Below are 22,488 nucleotides of genomic sequence, written 5' to 3'. Positions count from 1 at the left end.
ATTAATGAAATGATATCCAGTATCAAGGATGCCATGTACTTTTCGTCTATTGATTTATCCAATGCATATCACCAGTTCGAATTACATGCGGAATCTAGACATTTAACATCGTTCATTACACCTGAGGGTGCTTTTCAATACCTTAGAATGCCGTTCGGATTAGCATCTGCATCTTCTGTTTTTCAAAGAGTCATGTGCAGTATTTTGAAGGATGAAGTGAACGTAAGGGTATTTCAAGATGATGTTCTTATTTGGGGTAAAGATTTGTCTACTCATGAAAAAGTAGTGTGGCTCACTGGTTAGAAGCGGCAGACCCGAGAGCAGAGGACGGCCCGGGACCAGGGTTCGATTCCCGGCGCGGCAGGTTTCTGGACCAGGGTCAGCGGACTCGATAATTCTCTCGCCTCGGTGCCCACTCTGATCAGCGATCACACTCGGCAACTCTGGGCATTAGCTTGCCTCATCTTCACTAACGGCCCCACCAGACCGCCGGGGATGCCTGGTCTCACCCTGGAGATACCCATTAAGGGACCATCTCTCATGGAAGCCAGGAAGGGTTTCGCAGCGGTCGAAGCGCCTTGGGACCCTCCGGGTATGTAGTGCGCTATATAAATGCCTATACATTTACATTTACATTGCATAATGTTCTTCATAAACTACAAGATGCTGGTTTGACTGTGTGTGGTGAGAAATGTAAATTTGGTGTAAAACAAATTGATTATCTTGGACATACCATCTCCAATGAGGGTGTTAAGCCAAAGATGAAATTGTTGGATGCAATTGAAAAGGCACCTCATCCAATCAACAAAGATCAATTACGATCATTTTTAGGACTTGCGGAATATTATTCCAAGTTCGTTCCAAATTTTGCTGACAAGGTGCATGAGTTAGGATTATTAATGAAAAAGGGGGTTCCCTTTGTTTGGTCCACATTGTGTCAACAGGCATTTGATAACATCAAGATGGACATTACCAAAGCAGTTGCTCTAAAGCCTTATGATCCTAGTCATACTTCTATTATTGCTGTAGATTTTAGTGCATATGGTCTTGGTGCTGTTCTTATGCAAAAACACGATGGAGTCGAACGGATCATTGCTTTTGCTTCTCGTACACTCAAAGGTGCTGAACCTTCTTATTCCGTAATTGAGAAGGAGGCTTTAGCGTGTTGGTGGGGTGTAGAACACTTTAAACATTTATTTGGGGAACAGCATTTGAATTAAGGACAGATCATAGACCTCTCATTGACATTTTTACTACAAAAGGTGCTTCTAGGGCCACACCTAGAATAGCAAAATGGTTGTACAGACTACAAGGGTACAATTTTCAGATACATTATGTTCCCTGTCACAAAAACATCAATGCAGACTGTTTGTCACGTCTTCCTTTGCCTTGTGATAAGGATTGTCCAACAGAAGATAATGATGAATGGTTGGTGGCTAGTATTGAAGAATCATGCAATAAGGCGTTAAGTGAACAAGATTGGATTCAGGCTGTAGCCAATGATGATGTGTTACAGCAAATTATCAATAATTTGCATGTTGGTGTAGATTTGTCATCCTTAGATAAAACCATACTTGCTGATTATAAAATGGTTTGGTTGGAATTGTCTTGTTTTGATGGTATCCTTAGAAGAGGTGACAGATTAGTGGTTCCTTCAACTCTAAAGGACAAAATGTTGAGTCTATTGCATGAAGGACATAGTGGCATGACCAGGATGAAAAGGAGGGCTAGGAATGATTTTTTGTGGGTTGGAATGGACAAAGACATAGATAGATGTGTTCGGAATTGTTTAGCTTGTATGTGTAGTGATAAGTCTCACAAGAAATTTTTGGTAGAGAGGGATACCCGAGTGTGATCTTATCAGACAATGGTCCACAATTTGTGGCAGAAGAATTTGCTACCTATCTTAACATAGTGGGTGTGAAACATATCACTACTTCTGTTTACAATCCAAGAGAAAATGGTTTAGTAGAGAGATTTAACCGGGTGTTAAAGGAATGCATTCAACTAGCCAGTAACAATGATGATAATTGTAAAGATGCTGTCAAAGAAATGTTATGGTTTTATAGAAATACTCCTCATACGGCTACGGGAGTGTCTCCTTTTTCCTTATTGAAGGGGCGAGTGGCTGGGTCTAAAGTTAGACCTACGTGGATGTCTAAAATCATCTGCACAAAAATATTGGATGATAAGGTTGTCTTGGCTAAGGTACAGACGTATCAGAATAAATATGTTCATGATCATAATGTTAAGGTTAAGAATCCTTCTAGATCATTTAAAGTTGGAGAGTGGGTGCGCACACAGCAGATGGGGAATAAAAAACGTGGTTTTTCCAAATGATCCACACCAAAACAAATTGTTTATGTCTCAGGTAATATCGTGAAGTTGGATGATGGTAAGCAATGGAATGTGAGAAGTATAACAAGATGCAATGATTTGGAATGCGGACATATTTTGAGTCAGGGAAGTGGTGTGTTAAAAACATCCATGGAGAAGAGGGATGATGTATCTGTTCCCATTGCTTCAAATGTGGGTGCGAGGGAAAGACATATTCGTCCTAGGTTCAAACCAGTATGGATGAAAGATTATAAATGTTCTTAGTTTAGTGCATTTTGGTGCATTTGACTTGGTGCATTTGACTTGTAAAGTTTGTTTTGTGCTCACCTTATTTCTTTTTTTATTTTTTCGTTTTTTTAATTTTCGTTTTGTTTTAGTTGTTTTATAGAAAGGGAGATATGTTGTATCTTCTTGTATCTTGCTTAATGTTCTATGTGCATGCCATGCTCACTGGATTCTAGAGTGTGGAATCCAGGGAGCAGATGAAGGATGCACAGTTGCTGAAGTGGTTGGTCCTTGTGTGCCTCTGGGGTTGTGTTACTGAATAAACTACTTTTCCACTTCTATCCACTGTACCTCAAGTCATTTCAATATTCACGCATTTTGCCGCTAACGCCGGAAAATGTATCGCTTTGGAGATAAACGTTGCTAATAGCACGTTATCTCAGTGATAAATTCCGGCGATGCTCAGCGATAAAAAAATCATCGCTAAGCCGATTTAGCGATAAACATCGCTACTCGTTGGTAATATGCCCCCAAGTGTGCTTCGACTCACACCTGCTCAGCACGAGGATACCTTTCCTAGTGATAGTGAGCTCTACAAATCTGCATAACATAATCTGATGGTGATGCCTAGACACCCAAAGTACCACAAGTTGCTGTATGAGAATAAAAGAAATATCCCTAAGGCTTTGCCAAGAACTATTGACTTGACAACCTCGAAACTTAACTCCTCTCCAACAAAGTCTCTGGCATTGTCCAACACCTTCTTCTCCCTGTATACAGTTTGTGTAGTATTTTGTATCATTGAGCAAAATGATTCATACTAATCTGCCGGTTCACAATTCCTCATACTGTCTGATGCTTGAATGCATTACTTTGCATCAAGGGGGCTTTTCATGGGTGGTGCGTGGATGTTCCCATGTAAACACCCATGGGGGTTGACACAAATCCCTATCTACAGAGAATTGTAGACAGAGATTGCACCAAAATCCTGTGACTTCTGGAGGCGGGCTTAAAGCATTTCTCCTGGTTTTTCCCACTTAGCATGTGTGCTGCATTGTACAGCACACATATGTGTGGGAACTCTTTAAAGCATAGTTGTTGTACTGGAAGGGACCACTTCCAGCACAAAACCAATGCTTCCCACAATGCAGACCCTTGCACTGGGGTGCAAGGGTCTCTGCATTGGCATGTTGCTGTGAAAAGTGCACCAGCATAGGAAAGGAGCAGAACAGCACCATATCTTAGCAGATATTTACATTAGCTCAAGCTCGATTCAAGACAGATTTTAAGAATACCCATGTCAAATGTATGTATGCATAGTGATTACCAACAGAACGCATTTATATACTCACTGGTAATATTGAACACCTGGAATGCATCTGGCCCTCTTGGACCTGAGATGCACTACCCTTGTTTGAAAGTCTCATTATAACTGAACCTGTGGCACTGAAATTTGGTTCCCAGGCTGTAAATCTAAACCTGGAGGCAAGTGAGGCTCCAATCTGGAGTAAGGTACTTGGCCTGCAGTACTCAGTCCCCCTTGCAGCGTTAAGACTAGAGCTATCTCTCAGCTATTGGGTATTTTGTGCCGCCGGACTCGACAGTCCTTAGTTAAGATTGAAGAATTCAATTCAACTGTTCACACTGAAGTAAAAAAGACACAAGCGCCGTATTACATTCTGGAATTGTTGGGCCTTGTAGCGACGTGAGCGCACACACCAGGGCACCAGGACCTTCCCAGGGGAAGGACGAAGGCGGGCGGAAAGGGAGGAGCCGGGGATTGGGACGGCAGTTAGCCCATGAGCTTGGAAGTGAGCAGACGGGCAATAAAGAGGGTCCGACTGTTTCCCCAGTGTCCGTGTCTCTGTGGCCGCCAAGACATTACATCTGGCGACGAGGGTGGCCACGGGACCTGCGGTGTGCGGAAAGCAGCTAACCGTGTCGGTGCACGTTACGGGACGCCCAGCAGTTGGGGCGAGTCCAGTGTGGTGGGTCGCCTGACCACGTTGTTGCTGGGTCACTGCGCGAGTGTACTCGCGCGCTGGGAGCACACATCAGCTGTCCGGAGGTGTGTGTGCCTGCCCGGAGCTCATCCCGCTGCACCGCGTGTTATGAGGTTGGAGCGCTGCGAATTGCCTGCCTGCCGGGAGCCCACCCCGGCGCTACAGTCTTCGTCTGAGGCTGCCTGAAGTCATCGTCTGAGGCTGCCTGCAGAGCCTCCCTCACCTGGTGCTCCTGCGACGCTGTCCCCTGTGAGCGGGTGAGTGCCTGTCGGTACCGGCGATCCTAGCTGGAAGTTAGAGGGAAGTTATCTCACCACCGGCTGCAAAAGGCCTAATCTCGGCCTACACGAGACTCTCGCTGCGGCCATCTTGGGGTCAGGCACCTCATCCAATCCCATGTCAGGGATCATCGGCGGCCATTTTAGGGTCAGGCAGAGAGCCCGAAAGCCATAAAGCATTGGCGAGTACAAGGAGAAAAGCATACAAGCACTGGCAAATGCAAGGAGATAAAGAAACAAGCATTGGCCATTGCAAGGAGAAACACACACAAGCATTGGCGAGTGCAATGAGATAAAATAACAAGCATTGGCGATTGCAAGGAGAGAATTAGCCAAGCATTGGCTGATGCAACGAGACAATTAAACAAGCATTGGCAAATTCAAAAATATATATAAACGAATACAGGTGAAGATTAAAGTCAAGGAGCATTGGTGCATGTTCTGTGAAACACACAAATAAGCAGTGGCAAATCCAACCAAAGAAATTAACAGAAGAGATTTGCCAGTGCGTGACTGATTGACAGGGTCCCACGATGTCTGGATCTCATCAGGAAAACGCTGAACCCGGTCCCATGGGTGTGCCTGGAGTGTCGTTCTTGCGCCCTCCGGATCCCCTCACTCTTGAGTCTGGTGGGGGTATGGGGCTTCGGTGGCAATAATGGTTAAAGGACTTCATGAAGGGGTCCCATGTGACAAATGCAGGACAGCAACTGATCGCTCTAAGGAACCTACTAGGCAAAGAAGTCGGACTGATCATAAAAGAATTGCCTGCTGCGTCCGCTGCTTCATATGCTGATGTCTGTAAGGCATTCAATCGCAAGTTCCTACACAAAAAGAATTTCGATTATGAGCGATATACGTTTAACCTGGCATCACAGGAGAAAGGTGAGCAGATAAGTGTATTCATCACACGTCTGAGACGCTTAGCACGATACTGTGACTTTGACGCTTTTTCCACAGAAGATGCACTCAGATTGAGAATTATAGAAGGCTGCTTGTCAGAATCTTTGAGACGCAAACTGCTTAAGTAAAGTTACTCACTAGATGAGATCGAGGAAATAATGAGAGTCAACGATCAGGTCGATGAGCATGCGAAGGAAATGGAGGCCGGGAGAAGCGACAAGCGAGAAACGTGAGCAAGCTTTCAGAATGCAGTCTCGATGACACATAGACGATCTCCACCACAAGCTCGCTCCTCAAGATCCAAAAAACAGCACCATCCCTCAAGTCGTCGGAGCCGAAGTTCAAGCCGCACCAAGAAAAGATCACAACGACAACTTAAGTGCTACAGATGCGGTTATGATTTCCCACACGCAGACACGTGCCCAGCTCTAGGTCAAAGGTGCTGGAAGTGTGGGAGAGACAATCACTTTGAAAGCGTGTGTGGAACTCCTCACAATGAGGATCAACGAGAGCCCACCAGGTAGTTTCGTCCCTCAAGCAGCCGTCACCATGCCAGAGCAGTACAAGATAGACAAGACTCATCCACTGGGTCATCACACTCCAGCTGTCACTCTCGCCGGACGTATCGCTCTCGCCGGTCTTCATCAAGAGAGTCCAGATCCCTGTCACCCATCTCACAAGACAGCGACGAATACATATGCTTTGTAGTGGATCCTGACCGTCTAAAGGAATATCCACCACTCAACATAAAAAAAATCGGTTCCCACCATGCTAAGTTCGCGTTGGACAGCGGAGCATCTCTCAATTATATACCAGTGGTGGAATATCAAAGAATGAGGACACCACCCAAATTGATCAATGCCCATGTGCGAGTATACACGTGGATGTCAAAGAAGCCACTTCCCTGTCTTGGGAAGTTTCCGACAGATCTATCAGATCAAGATCGCAACATCCAAGCCTACATCCACGTAATTGATGGGCTTGAAGCTGACTGCCTATTGAGTCTGCCCACAGCAGAACGGCTAAGACTTGTGGACATACTTTATAAAGTCGACGACAAACTGGACATCGCTCAGAAATTCCCTAAGCTTTTCCAAGGTCTTGGGAACATGAAAATTGCCAAATTAGGCTCCACATCAACGAACAAATCACGCCAGTGGCCCACCAGCACAGGAAAATCACATTTCACTTGCAAGAAGCCGTGGAGAAAGAGCTCCAAGACCTACCCAAGGCCGACATCATCAAGAGGGCAGATTGACCGACACCCTGGGTCTCTCCGGTTGTAGTGGTTCCGAAGAAAGGAGAGACGGACAGAGTCCGTCTATGTGTTGACATGAGAGCGCCTAACACCGCGATAGAGAGGGAGAGGCACCCAGGCCCCCACATTAGTGACATGATCGCGTCACTCAATGGAGCCAAAATATTCTCAAAATTGGACCGTAACAAAGGATACCATTAACTGGAGCTGCATGAGCGATCTCGATACATCACAACATTTTCCACACATTGGGGCTCTTTGGATACAAAAAACTCAGTTTTGGGGTGTCTTCGGCCGCTGAAATTTTTCAGGAAGCAATTCGGAGAACAATCCATCATGTTCTCCATTTACTGAACTATAGTGATGACATCTTGGTATATGGGGCCATCACTCAAGAGCATGACACAGCGCTGGATCGGGTCTGCCATGCCCTGATGGAAGTCAACCTCACGCTCAATCAGGACAAATGTGGATTTCATAAACCAACGCTGAAATTCTTCGGCCACATCTTTTCTGGAAAGGGCATGAAACCTGATCCCGATAAAGTAGCTGCACTCAATGATACCCCGAGCCCAGGTGACGTTGGGGACGTGCGCTCGTTCCTGGACATGGCCAGCTACTGCGCCAGGTACATACAGGACTATGGCACGATAAGCTACCACCTGAGAACTCTCACCAAACAGGGGCAGCCATTTCAGTGGTCAACACAATGTGAACGCGCTTTCAGAGACATCGAGAAAGCAGTGGAGTCTGCTGAAAACATGGCCTACTTCAATCCAAAAAAGAAGACAGAAATAACGGTGGATGCAAGCCCTGTGGGGTTAGGAGCCATTCTAGCGCAATATGACAGAGACGACAACCAACGTCACATCATAGCGTACGCCAGTTGGAGTCTAACAGACACTGAGAGGGCATACTCACAGCCCGAAAAGGAAAGTCTGGCTGTAGTCTGGGCCTGCGAACACTTCCATATCTTCATATTTGGGATGCACTTTACCTTGGTCATTGACCATCAAGCTTTGATCCCTATCTTTGGAAACTCCCGGGCCAAGATGCCGCCCCGAATAGAGAGATGAGGCCTTAGGCTACAAGAATACATTGTACATAAGCCGGGGAAGGCAGCAAACCCCGCCGACTAAATGTCTAGACACCCAAATCTGACCAGCAAATCCAAACAGTCAATTGCGGACGAGTACATACATTTCGTGGTGGATCAGGCCAGACCCCCTGCAGTTCCGCTGAAAGCGATTTGCGAGACCACACACTCAGATGTCACCCTGAAGGAAGTCAAACGCCGCATACAGACCAATAGCTGGCGACACCCAGAAGCCAAGGGACAAGGCGATCAGAGTAATAACCAAGAGATGTCTGCGTTCAAGCACGTCCATGATGAATTGTCAATAGCGGCAAATGGTCTCATCCTAAGAGACACTCTTATTGTAATTCCGAAACAACTAAGACAAGGGGTCATCAACCTAACCCACAAAGGCCACCGGGGCATAGTAGCCACGAAAAGAGCACTGCGAGAGCGGGTCTGGTATCCGACGTTGGATCTAATGGTTGAAACAACGTTGAAAGATTGCCCACAATGCCAACTAGTGAGCTGTCCAGATCCCCCTGCACCACTGCAAATGTCTCCACTGCCGGATGGTGTCTGGCAACACGTTGCAGTCGACTTCTTTTGGCCTTTCAAGTCGGGGCAATATGTCCTTGTCATCATGGATGAATACTCCAGATTCCCGATTGTACAACTCAGCACGTCCACCAAAGCATCCAGCACCATACCAATTCTGGATGAAGTCTTCGCCGCTTGAGGCATTCCCCAAGTGGTAAAATCTGACAATGGGCCCCCATTTAATAGCCAAGACTTTGCCGATTTCGCTCGACACCTAAACTTCAAACATCGCAAAATTACACCGCTCTGGCTGCAGGCGAATGGAATGGTGGAACGCTTCATGGCCATGGTCAAGAAAGCCATTCAACAGGCGGAGCTCACTCGAAAGAACATACAAACAGCGCTCAATGAAGTGTTACGTGCATACAGAAACACGCCTCACTCCACCACAGGCAAGTGTCCAGCCACCCTCATGCTGGGTAGGCCAGTGCACACCAGACTGCCCATAATGAACCCCCCTGCGAGTGCGCTGTATCCTGATTCTGATCATGAGAAAATTGCGGCAGTGGATAAACTAAAGAAGGAAAAGATGAAGGGCTATGCGGACGAATGTCGCAAAGCCTCCCACGCTGAAATTCGTGAAGGAGACTGGGTGCTGGTAAGGCAAGAGCAGCAGAGAAAGACTGACTGCAAGTATCATGAGACCCCACTGAAGATCTTGAAGCAGAAAGGAACCATGATCACTGCGGAAACGGGTAGAAGAAGAGTCACCAGGAATGTGACACACTTTAAGAAGTGCAGTCCTAGCGTAAAAGAACTATTGACTGAACCAATCTCTGAGGACAATGGATCTGAGACACCGGTCAGCAGCAGTCAGGTGTCGATGCGGACTCCTGATGAGCAAGAGCTAGGTACCCCTGATCTTCAGTTGCGCCCCAGACGGACCATTAGAAACTGTCTCGCCTCATTGAAGAACTGTAAGTGGAGATCTTCAGCGACATGAAAGAAAAGATGTTGATGCATTGTTGTGTTCTTGTTTTTTTCTTTACAGAGGGGGGAGATGTAGCGACGTGAGCGCGCACACAAGGGCACCAGGACCTGCCCAGGGGAAGGACGAAGGCGGGCAGAAAGGGAGGAGCCGGGGATTGGGACGGCAGTTAGCCCATGAACTTGGAAGTGAGCAGACGTGCAATAAAGAGGGTACGACAGTTTCCCCAGTGTATGTGTCTCTGTGGCCGCCAAGACATTACAGGCCTGAAGGTGATATTTTGCAAACAAACATTAAGCAGGTCACACCCAAAGGTGGTCGGTAGTAGTAGGTCACACCTAAAGTACAAGATATTCAGATATAGTTCCGTTACAGAATCGATGTACCTCAAAATTAATGACACTGCAATTCATCCATATTTAATGTCCTGCCTCACCTACAAAGGCAGGCGCTTCTACATGACAACTTCCGGTTGGGCATCTTGCCCTTCTTGGAGGTCACTGCGCCTGGTCTGGCATAGACGGAGATAGCAGAATGTGTAGGTTATGCAAAGGAAAGTTGGGATCGCTTTTCCACATCAAAATGGTGTCCCCCCTGCCGTCCCCCGGAGAGGTACACATGTCCCCCCTTCTGACAAAGGATGGTTTGGAAGTTGGAGGAATCTGGAACGAGGTTTGGCTTCCTGATGCTCAAAAACCGCTCTGCTATAAGGCAGGTATTGAAAGAAGCTCCATAGAGTGAGGTAGTTGGAGAGCACACAGTCTTACAGAAATTCACTCCGTGATATTTCACAGCCAGTGGATAATGCGTTGTATCAGATAGAGCAGAAACTTGGCAGTGTGCAAGAACCGATGCTGGCCACGCCCACTTCCAAAACTCATAATATGCTGAAACTGTGCCTGCCCTGCATGTCACTGACGCCGATCTGGCATACAATGACAAGAAAATGCAGTTCTTAGAATTGCTCAATCCACGCCTGTTGACGAACTGTGTGTGCTGAGTGTAAAACTGTGCCTCACTCTCGACCCATCCTCTCAATGTGCACTCTTAGTCACGAGGCGTGTGCTCAAACGCCTCCACCCTCGATAATTCCACCAATGTGAGTTTACAAGGTTAATAATAACTTGTTTTTATGTACCACTTTATACCGCAAGTCTGCTATTTATTTATAAGCGCTATACCTAACATAGGATGCGGTTTATCTAGTCTGTGAAACTCAGTTTATGCACCTCGGAAGGATGGAAGGCCGAGTTTGTCTTGTCGGGTTCACCTCACTGAACATGGTGAGTGTATGTAATCAGTAAAACTGCATTACATTATTACATGCCATACACTTTTAATTGGGCCTGTCAAATACCATATGGAAATATTAAATCCTCCAGGCTGTTAAATGTGTGATTAGATTCCATTGCCATACACGTACACGTAGATGGGAAAAGAAGTAAGATAAAACTGCGCTGCATATGTCTGCTGCTGCCAAACTGCCAATATTTGACAATACAGGACCAACTAGGTAGGGTTCTAGATATCTAGTTAGAGGATTATTTTGATAGAAATTCATTATTAAGGTATTGAATTCGAGATATGTTTTGCTTATGTAGCACAAAGTACTCAAATCCTTTTAAGCACTGTAGCAAGGGGTAATAAGAGTAACCCCTATTGTTGCAGACATTAACAGCTTTCAAACACCTCAATTGCATTCAGGGATTGCACCCAGAATTCTTAAAATGGGGTCAATATTTGCTGTCTCTTGCTTTCATTGCAACTATTTTGAAGCTTTTAAAAAAAAAATATTTCAACATATTTTGATTGATTTTACACATTTTGGGCCAGATGTAGGTGGCCATTTACCGGCCGGTAACGGCCGATATCGGCCGTTACCGACTGGTAAATGGGTTTTTGGGATGTAGGGGGCCAATTTTACCGATTCGGTAAATTTACCGAATCAGTAAAATACCAAATCTGTATTTTTACCGATTCGGTAACTTCTAGATGTAGGTGGGACTCTTCTGAGTCCCAAAGGCCTTTCAGATTCGGTATTTTACCACCCAATCCAATTGGGTGGTAAAATACAGAATCCATGTGTGCATGCACATGTGTGCATGCACACCTACGCCATGTGACAGACAGACATGCCCTTAGGGCATGTCTGTGTGCCACATGGCACACATGCCTGTGTTTAGGGTGCCAGAGGGTGTCAAAGTGACACCCCCTGCACCCTTGCTGGAATCGGTATTTACCGAATCGGTATGATAATGCCCATTGATTCCTATGGGCTTCAATACCCATAGGAATCAATGGGCATTACCGAATCGGTATTTACAGAATCGGTAAATACCGAATCTTAACAATTCGGTATTTACAGATTCTGTAATACCTACACCCCCCCCCCCCCCCTCTATTTTACCACTTCTTAAATACCGAATCGGTAACATTTGGGTCCAGATGTAGGTAAAATAGATTTACCGATTTTTAATTACCGAATTCTACCGATTCGGTAATTAAAAATCGGTAAATCTAAGGGGTGGATATGTAGGAACATCCAGATGTTCCTTTTACCGAATGGGTAAATATCTGTATTTACCGATTCGGTAAATACCGACCGGTAATGCCCCATTCATTCCTAGGAATGAATGGGGCATTACCGGTCGGTATTTACCGAATCGGTAAATACCGATTTTGACAAGGGTGCAGGGGGTGTCACTTTGACACCCTCTAGCACCCCCAAAAAAGATTCAGGGGCCATGTGGCAGGCATACCTGCCATAAGGGCAGGTCTGCCTGTCATATGGCACAGGTGTGCATGCACACATGTGCATGCACACCGGAATCGGTATTTTACCATGAAGTTGGACTTCATGGTAAAATACCGATTCTGTAAGGCTTGTGGGACTCAGAAGAGTCTGACCTACATCTCATTGTTACCGAATCGGTAAAAATACCGATTCGGTATTTTACAGATTCGGTAAATTTACCGATCGGTAAATTTACCGAATCTGTAAAATATGTGGCCCTACATACCATTTTGTGAATCTCGGTCGGTAACGGCCGAAAATACCGATTTTCGGCCGTTACCGACCGACCTACATCCGGCCAGTGGTATTTTAAAAGTGGTAAAATTAAATCACCTAAATCTAGGCCATAGTCATCATCGCTTTGTCGTTACAGGGTGGCAGCCCAAACTGGCTGTGTTTGTTGAGGATACAGTTACACAGTATATATGTTTGGCTGTCCCCTATCCACTCTCCCGCTAAGAGAAGAAGAATGGATAAAAAGGAAAAGGATAGTGAATAAGGGAGAGAAAGAAGACATAGTATACAAGAAGTTTACTTCCTTCATGCTTGTGTTCTGATCTTGTGGGGGTGTGGTTGAAGGCCTTTTGGGCCCATTTCCTAGGTCTGCTCACGGGGGTTAATAGGGGTCCAGGAACTCATCCAGAGATCCCCACATTCCCCTGGAGGTTTGTTTCCATGGTGAGTTCTGCAGGGCAGTGCTGTCCGCGTCTCTGAGGTACGTCACCCAGTTGAGCCACCCCTTGAAAGTTGCCTTGGCTGTATCTTTCCATTTGGTGAGTACTATTTTCACTACAGCTGTCAGTAGGAGATCTAATAGGTCTCTGTCGTGTTGTGAGTTTAGTTCTGTTGTCATGAACGTAGTAGTAAGGGTAGAGAAGTCTGGTTTTAGTGTGCACCCCAGCGCTTTATTTATGAAGGTGAATATTTTCTCCCACAATCCTTTAACTTTGGGACAATAATAGATCAGTTGTGCTAGGTCCCCCTTTTCTTTGTCGCAGTTGCAGCACAGATCATTTTCCCTGAGGCCCAGCGCCGCCATGCCAGCCGCGGTCCAGTAAGTCTTGTGTAGTAGCCAAAATTTTGTCTGTGCTAATACTGGGTAGATTTTGTTTTGTGAGGGGGAGGCCCAGAGGAGAAAGAGTTCTCTCTCGTTGATTGTGTTGTCGAGTTGTTTCTCCCAGTATTTGGCTGCTTAGTCGTTAATTTTGGTGGTGCTGGGGCGAAGTAGCTTGTATAAATGTGATACCTGATGGCATATTCTATTGAGATTCGTCATGTATTGTATGATTGATGGCTTGTGCTTTGCTAGTTTCGCTTTTGTCAGGGCTGTTCTAATTTTCAGGAAGTTTTACAGTTCTATGTCTGGTAGCTTATGATTCGTTTTCAACGATGTGAAGGTGGTGGGGCTTCCTCCCTCTTCCAGCTCTGCTGGGTAGGAGATACCTAGCCTCTTCCATGTGTCTATGGAGAGGGGTTACCCCCTGTACTTAACCTTGGTGTTTGCCCACAGCGATTCCCACTTTGAGTTTCTTACAATGTGCTCCATTTTTTGGTCTATTTTAAGCAGAGCATTTTTGGTATTTTTGAGTATTGGGTTGGAAGCATGTATGTGTTTTTTGACTGTAAGTAGTACTATTGGTTCTAGGTTGTTAAGGGTGGCTCTCTCAATTTCCAGCCATGCCGGCGTGTACTCCTGGCTAAGTAGAAGCCAGTAGGTCCCCTGTTTCCCTAGAAATGCAGTTTGAAAGGTTTTGAAGTCTGCTACATTTAGGTCTCCCAGTGTTTTGTCTAGTCTTAGTTTTTTTCAAGCTTATTCTCGCTTTTTGTCCCGCCATAGAAATGTGTTAATCATCTTATCTATCTTGCGGTGGAAGTCGTTGGTGAGTAGAAGTAGAAGAGGGAGCATACCCAGCAGATAGATGATCATCATGTTAATTGTTTCTATCCTCCCGCACCACGTTATACATTTGGGGGACCAGGACTCTAACAGTGTCTTTGTCTTCTCTAGCAGTAGTTTTTCATTTTGGTCCAGTGTGGCTTTGAGGTCTTTTCCGAAGTGTATCCCTAGGTATTTGATTAAACCTGTTTGCCATGCTAGTCCCGAGTTCCCAATATATCTCTAGTGGTGTGGATGTTAAGTGGTTTGCACACCGACTTACCCTTGTTGAGCTTGTATCCTGAGTGTTTTAAGTATGTTCCTATAGTTTCCTATGGTGGAGAAGTGTGGCTCAATGGTTAGAGCGATTCAGAAAAGGGGGTGGTGATGAACAGAGTGTCTGAATTAAGCAGACCACTCTTACCCAGTCCAAAGATCAGGGCTTGATCCATCACCGTTATTTATCTCACCGCACCATCCCAGCTCAGAACCTGGCTATATGCAAATCAGTTTGTCCCTGGCCCAATTCAGAAACTCTGTCCATCACCACCCCTTGTTGTTAAATATTTTGTCCACCCTAAGCGTGAAAGGGTATACTCAGATGTGAGTCCCTTGCTCATTGCACCATCAGGATTCAAGCAAGCCGGGCCGAGGACGGCTGAAATGCCAAAAACCGGTCCCCGGAAGCTTGTTTCCTTCCCAGTGTAAGAATTGGCTTGGTAGTTTGGTTTGCCCTGTTCCCATCATGCACTGGGACAGGAACAGACTAATTTGCATATAGCCAGGTTCTGAACTGGGATGGTGCAGTGAGCTAAAAAATGGTGTTGGATCTAGCCCTGATCTCTTGACTGGGTGAGAGTATTCTGCTTAATTCAGAAACTCTGTCCAACACCGACCCCTTGTTGTTAAATATTTTGTCCACCCTAAGCGTGGAAGGGTATACTCAGATGTGAGTCCCTTGCTCATTGCACCATCAAGATTCAAGCAAGCCGGGCCGACGACGGTTGAAATGCCAAAAACCGGTCCCCGGAAGCTTGTTTCCTTCCCAGTGTAAGAATTGGCTTGGTAGTTTGGTTTGCCCTGTTCCCATCATGCACTGGGACAGGAAAAGACTAAGTTGCATATAGCCAGGTTCTGAACTGGGATGGTGCCGTGAGCTAAAAAACGGTGTTGGATCTAGCCCTGATCTCTTGACTGGGTGAGAGTATTCTGCCTAATTCAGAAACTCTGTCCATCACCACCCCTTGTTGTTAAATATTTTGTCCACCCTAAGCGTGGAAGGGTATACTCAGATGTGAGTCCCTTGCTCATTGCACCATCAGGATTCAAGCAAGCCGGGCCGACGACGGCTGAAATGCCAGAAACCGGTCCCCGGAAGCTTGTTTCCTTCCCAGTGTAAGAATTTACTTGGTAGTTTGGTTTGCCCTGTTCCCATCATGCACTGGGACAGGAACAGACTAATTTGCATATAGCCAGGTTCTGAACTGGGATGGTGCAGTGAGCTAAAAAATGGTGTTGGATCTAGCCCTGATCTCTTGACTGGGTGAGAGTATTCTGCTTAATTCAGAAACTCTGTCCATCACCACCCCTTGTTGTTAAATATTTTGTCCACCCTAAGCGTGGAAGGGTATACTCAGATGTGAGTCCCTTGCTCATTGCACCATCAAGATTCAAGCAAGCCGGGCCGACGACGGCTGAAATGCCAAAAACCGGTCCCCGGAAGCTTGTTTCCTTCCCAGTGTAAGAATTGGCTTGGTAGTTTGGTTTGCCCTGTTCCCATCATGCACTGGGACAGGAACAGACTAAGTTGCATATAGCCAGGTTCTGAACTGGGATGGTGCAGTGAGCTAAAAAACGGTGTTGGATCTAGCCCTGATCTCTTGACTGGGTGAGAGTATTCTGCTTAATTCAGAAACTCTGTCCATCACCACCCCTTGTTGTTAAATATTTTGTCCACCCTAAGCGTGGAAGGGTATACTCAGATGTGAGTCCCTTGCTCATTGCACCATCAGGATTCAAGCAAGCCGGGCCGACGACGGCTGAAATGCCAGAAACCGGTCCCCGGAAGCTTGTTTCCTTCCCAGTGTAAGAATTTACTTGGTAGTTTGGTTTGCCCTGTTCCCATCATGCACTGGGACAGGAACAGACTAATTTGCATATAGCCAGGTTCTGAACTGGGATGGTGCAGTGAGCTAAAAAACAGTGTTGGATCTAGCCCTGATCTCTTGACTGGGTGAGAGTATTCTGCTTAATTCAGAAACTCTGTCCATCACCACCCCTTGTTGTTAAATATTTTGTCCACCCTAAGCGTGGAAGGGTATACTCAGATGTGAGTCCCTTGCTCATTGCACCATCAGGATTCAAGCAAGCCGGGCCGACGACGGCTGAAATGCCAGAAACCGGTCCCCGGAAGCTTGTTTCCTTCCCAGTGTAAGAATTGGCTTGGTAGTTTGGTTTGCCCTGTTCGCATCATGCACTGGGACAGGAACAGACTAATTTGCATATAGCCAGGTTCTGAACTGGGATGGTGCAGTGAGCTAAAAAATGGTGTTGGATCTAGCCCTGATATCTTGACTGGGTGAGAGTATTCTGCTTAATTCAGAAACTCTGTCATCACCACCCCTTGTTGTTAAATATTTTGTCCACCCGAAGCGTGGAAGGGTATACTCAGATGTGAGTCCCTTGCTCATTGCACCATCAAGATTCAAGCAAGCCGGGCCGACGACGGCTGAAATGCCAGAAACCGGTCCCCGGAAGCTTGTTTCCTTCCCAGTGTAAGAATTGGCTTGGTAGTTTGGTTTGCCCTGTTCCCATCATGCACTGGGACAGGAACAGACTATTTTGCATATAGCCAGGTTCTGAACTGGGATGATGCAGTGAGCTAAAAAACGGTGTTGAATCTAGCCCTGATCTCTTGACTGGGTGAGAGTATTCTGCTTAATTCAGAAACTCTGTCCATCACCACCCCTTGTTGTTAAATATTTTGTCCACCCTAAGCGTGGAAGGGTATACTCAGATGTGAGTCCCTTGCTCATTGCACCATCAGGATTCACTCAAGCCGGGCCGACGACGGCTGAAATGCCAGAAACCGGTCCCCGGAAGCTCGTTTCCTTCCCAGTGTAAGAATTGGCTTGGTAGTTTGGTTTGCCCTGTTCCCATCATGCACTGGGACAGGAACAGACTAATTTGCATATAGCCAGGTTCTGAACTGGGATGGTGCAGTGAGCTAAAAAACGGTGTTGGATCTAGCCCTGATCTCTTGACTGGGTGAGAGTATTCTGCTTAATTCAGAAACTCTGTCCATCACCACCCCTTGTTGTTAAATATTTTGTCCACCCTAAGCGTGGAAGGGTATACTCAGATGTGAGTCCCTTGCTCATTGCACCATCAGGATTCAAGCAAGCCGGGCCGACGACGGATGAAATGCCAGAAACCGGTCCCCGGAAGCTTGTTTCCTTCCCAGTGTAAGAATTGGCTTGGTAGTTTGGTTTGCCCTGTTCCCATCATGCACTGGGACAGGAACAGACTAATTTGCATATAGCCAGGTTCTGAACTGGGATGGTGCAGTGAGCTAAAAAACGGTGTTGGATCTAGCCCTGATCTCTTGACTGGGTGAGAGTATTCTGCTTAATTCAGAAACTCTGTCCATCACCACCCCTTGTTGTTAAATATTTTGTCCACCCTAAGCGTGGAAGGGTATACTCAGATGTGAGACCCTTGCTCATTGCACCATCAGGATTCAAGCAAGCCGGGCCGACGACGGCTGAAATGCCAGAAACCGGTCCCCGGAAGCTTGTTTCCTTCCCAGTGTAAGAATTGGCTTGGTAGTTTGGTTTGCCCTGTTCCCATCATGCACTGGGACAGGAACAGACTAATTTGCATATAGCCAGGTTCTGAACTGGGATGGTGCAGTGAGCTAAAAAACGGTGTTGGATCTAGCCCTGATCTCTTGACTGGGTGAGAGTATTCTGCTTAATTCAGAAACTCTGTCCATCACCACCCCTTGTTGTTAAATATTTTGTCCACCCTAAGCGTGGAAGGGTATACTCAGATGTGAGTCCCTTGCTCATTGCACCATCAGGATTCAAGCAAGCCGGGCCGACCACGGCTGAAATGCCAGAAACCGGTCCCCGGAAGCTTGTTTCCTTCCCAGTGTAAGAATTGGCTTGGTAGTTTGGTTTGCCCTGTTCCCATCATGCACTGGGACAGGAACAGACTAATTTGCATATAGCCAGGTTCTGAACTGGGATGGTGCAGTGAGATAAAAAACGGTGTTGGATATAGCCCTGATCTCTTGACTGGGTGAGAGTATTCTGCTTAATTCAGAAACTCTGTCCATCACCACCCCTTGTTGGTAAATATTTTGTCCACCCTAAGCGTGGAAGGGTATACTCAGATGTGAGTCCCTTGCTCATTGCACCATCAGGATTCAAGCAAGCCGGGCCGACGACGGCTGAAATGCCAGAAACCGGTCCCCGGAAGCTTGTTTCTTTTCCAGTGACAGAATTGGCTTGGTAGTTTGGTTTGCCCTGTTCCCATCATGCACTGGGACAGGAACAGATAATTTGCATATAGCCAGGTTCTGGCTATATGCCATCACCACCCCTTGTTGTTAAATATTTTGTCCACCCTAAGCGTGGAAGGGTATACTCAGATGTGAGTCCCTTGCTCATTGCACCATCAGGATTCAAGCAAGCCGGGCCGACGACGGCCCTAAGCGTGGAAGGGTATACTCAGAAGTGAGTCCCTTGCTCATTGCACCATCAGGATTCAAGCAAGCCGGGCCGACGACGGCTGAAATGCCAGAAACCGGTCCCCGGAAGCTTGTTTCCTTCCCAGTGTAAGAATTGGCTTGGTAGTTTGGTTTGCCCTGTTCCCATCATGCACTGGGACAGGAACAGACTAAGTTGCATATAGCCAGGTTCTGAACTGGGATGGTGCAGTGAGCTAAAAAACGGTGTTGGATCTAGCCCTGATCTCTTGACTGGGTGAGAGTATTCTGCTTAATTCAGAAACTCTGTCATCACCACCCCTTGTTGTTAAATATTTTGTCCACCCTAAGCGTGGAAGGGTATACTCAGATGTGAGTCCCTTGCTCATTGCACCATCAGGATTCAAGCAAGCCGGGCCGACGATGGCTGAAATGCCAGAAACCGGTCCCCGGAAGCTTGTTTCCTTCCCAGTGTAAGAATTTACTTGGTAGTTTGGTTTGCCCTGTTCCCATCATGCACTGGGACAGGAACAGACTATTTTGCATATAGCCAGGTTCTGAACTGGGATGGTGCAGTGAGCTAAAAAACGGTGTTGGATCTAGCCCTGATCTCTTGACTAGGTGAGAGTATTCTGCTTAATTCAGAAACTCTGTCCATCACCACCCCTTGTTGTTAAATATTTTGTCCACCCTAAGCGTGGAAGGGTATACTCAGATGTGAGTCCCTTGCTCATTGCACCATCAGGATTCACTCAAGCCGGGCCGACGACGGCTGAAATGCCAGAAACCGGTCCCCGGAAGCTTGTTTCCTTCCCAGTGTAAGAATTGGCTTGGTAGTTTGGTTTGCCCTGTTCCCATCATGCACTGGGACAGGAACAGACTAATTTGCATATAGCCAGGTTCTGAACTGGGATGGTGCAGTGAGCTAAAAAACGGTGTTGGATCTAGCCCTGATCTCTTGACTGGGTGAGAGTATTCTGCTTAATTCAGAAACTCTGTCCATCACCACCCCTTGTTGTTAAATATTTTGTCCACCCTAAGCGTGGAAGGGTATACTCAGATGTGAGTCCCTTGCTCATTGCACCATCAGGATTCAAGCAAGCCGGGCCGACGACGGCTGAAATGCCAGAAACCGGTCCCCGGAAGCTTGTTTCCTTCCCAGTGTAAGAATTGGCTTGGTAGTTTGGTTTGCCCTGTTCCCATCATGCACTGGGACAGGAACAGACTAATTTGCATATAGCCAGGTTCTGAACTGGGATGGTGCAGTGAGCTAAAAAACGGTGTTGGATCTAGCCCTGATCTCTTGACTGGGTGGGAGTATTCTGCTTAATTCAGAAACTCTGTCCATCACCACCCCTTGTTGTTAAATATTTTGTCCACCCTAAGCGTGGAAGGGTATACTCAGATGTGAGTCCCTTTCTCATTGCACCATCAGGATTCAAGCAAGCCGGGCCGACGACGGCTGAAATGCCAGAAACCGGTCCCCGGAAGCTTGTTTCCTTCCCAGTGTAAGAATTGGCTTGGTAGTTTGGTTTGCCCTGTTCCCATCATGCACTGGGACAGGAACAGACTAATTTGCATATAGCCAGGTTCTGAACTGGGATGGTGCAGTGAGCTAAAAAACGGTGTTGGATCTAGCCCTGATCTCTTGACTGGGTGAGAGTATTCTGCTTAATTCAGAAACTCTGTCCATCACCACCCCTTGTTGTTAAATATTTTGTCCACCCTAAGCGTGGAAGGGTATACTCAGATGTGAGTCCCTTGCTCATTGCACCATCAGGATTCAAGCAAGCCGGGCCGACGACGGCTGAAATGCCAGAAACCGGTCCCCGGGAGCTTGTTTCCTTCCCAGTGTAAGAATTGGCTTGGTAGTTTGGTTTGCCCTGTTGCCATCATGCACGGGGACAGGAACAGACTAATTTGCATATAGCCAGGTTCTGAACTGGGATGGTGCAGTGAGCTAAAAAACGGTGTTGGATCTAGCCCTGATCTCTTGACTGGGTGAGAGTATTCTGCTTAATTCAGAAACTCTGTCCATCACCACCCCTTGTTGGTAAATATTTTGTCCACCCTAAGCGTGGAAGGGTATACTCAGATGTGAGTCCCTTGCTCATTGCACCATCAGGATTCAAGCAAGCCGGGCCGACGACGGCTGAAATGCCAGAAACCGGTCCCCGGAAGCTTGTTTCCTTTCCAGTGACAGAATTGGCTTGGTAGTTTGGTTTGCCCTGTTCCCATCATGCACTGGGACAGGAACAGATAATTTGCATATAGCCAGGTTCTGAACTGGGATGGTGCAGTGAGCTAAAAAACGGTGTTGGATCTAGCCCTGATCTCTTGACTGGGTGAGAGTATTCTGCTTAATTCAGAAACTCTGTCCATCACCACCCCTTGTTGTTAAATATTTTGTCCACCCTAAGCGTGGAAGGGTATACTCAGATGTGAGTCCCTTGCTCATTGCACCATCAGGATTCAAGCAAGCCGGGCTGACGACGGCTGAAATGCCAGAAACCGGTCCCCGGAAGCTTGTTTCCTTCCCAGTGTAAGAATTGGCTTGGTAGTTTGGTTTGCCCTGTTCCCATCATGCACTGGGACAGGAACAGACTGATTTGCATATAGCCAGGTTCTGAACTGGGATGGTGCAGTGAGCTAAAAAAACGGTGTTGGATCTAGCCCTGACCTCTTGACTGGGTGAGAGTATTCTGCTTAATTCAGAAACTCTGTCCATCACCACCCCTTGTTGTTAAATATTTTGTCCACCCTAAGCGTGGAAGGGTATACTCAGATGTGAGTCCCTTGCTCATTGCACCATCAGGATTCAAGCAAGCCGGGCCGACAACGGCTGAAATGCCAGAAACCGGTCCCCGGAAGCTTGTTTCCTTCCCAGTGTAAGAATTGGCTTGGTAGTTTGGTTTGCCCTGTTCCCATCATGCACTGGGACAGGAACAGACCAATTTGCATATAGCCAGGTTCTGAACTGGGATGGTGCAGTGAGCTAAAAAACGGTGTTGGATCTAGCCCTGATATCTTGACTGGGTGAGAGTATTCTGCTTAATTTTGAAACTCTGTCCATCACCACCCCTTGTTGTTCAATGGTTAGAGCGGCAGACCTTGATGCAGAGCTCAGGTCCGGGACCAGGGTTCAATTCCCGCCTCGTCGGGTCTCGGGCTCAAAATGTTCTCAGACCTGCTATTCTCGCCTCAGTGCCTATTCTAATCATGGGTCCCACGCTGCAACTCTGGGCAATAGCTTGCTTAATCTCCACAATGGCCCCAACAGCACTGGGATGCCTGGTTTCACCATGGGGGTGCCCAGGAGTGGACACTTCACAGGGAAAAACTAGGAAGGGTTCCTACAGCGGTATGAGTACAGTGCCTAGATGCCCTGGTGGTGATTTGTGAGCTATATAAGTAACAAGTTATTATGAGAGCCATGATGGAGGTCCTGGGTCACTCTGTCACTATGAGGATGTTGTCCGCGTACGTGGCTAGTTTGACTG

This window comes from Lissotriton vulgaris, chromosome 6, assembly GCF_964263255.1.
Source record: "Lissotriton vulgaris chromosome 6, aLisVul1.2, whole genome shotgun sequence".
Classification (NCBI taxonomy): Eukaryota; Metazoa; Chordata; class Amphibia; order Caudata; family Salamandridae; genus Lissotriton; species Lissotriton vulgaris.
Note: the sequence above shows the minus strand (reverse complement) of the source record.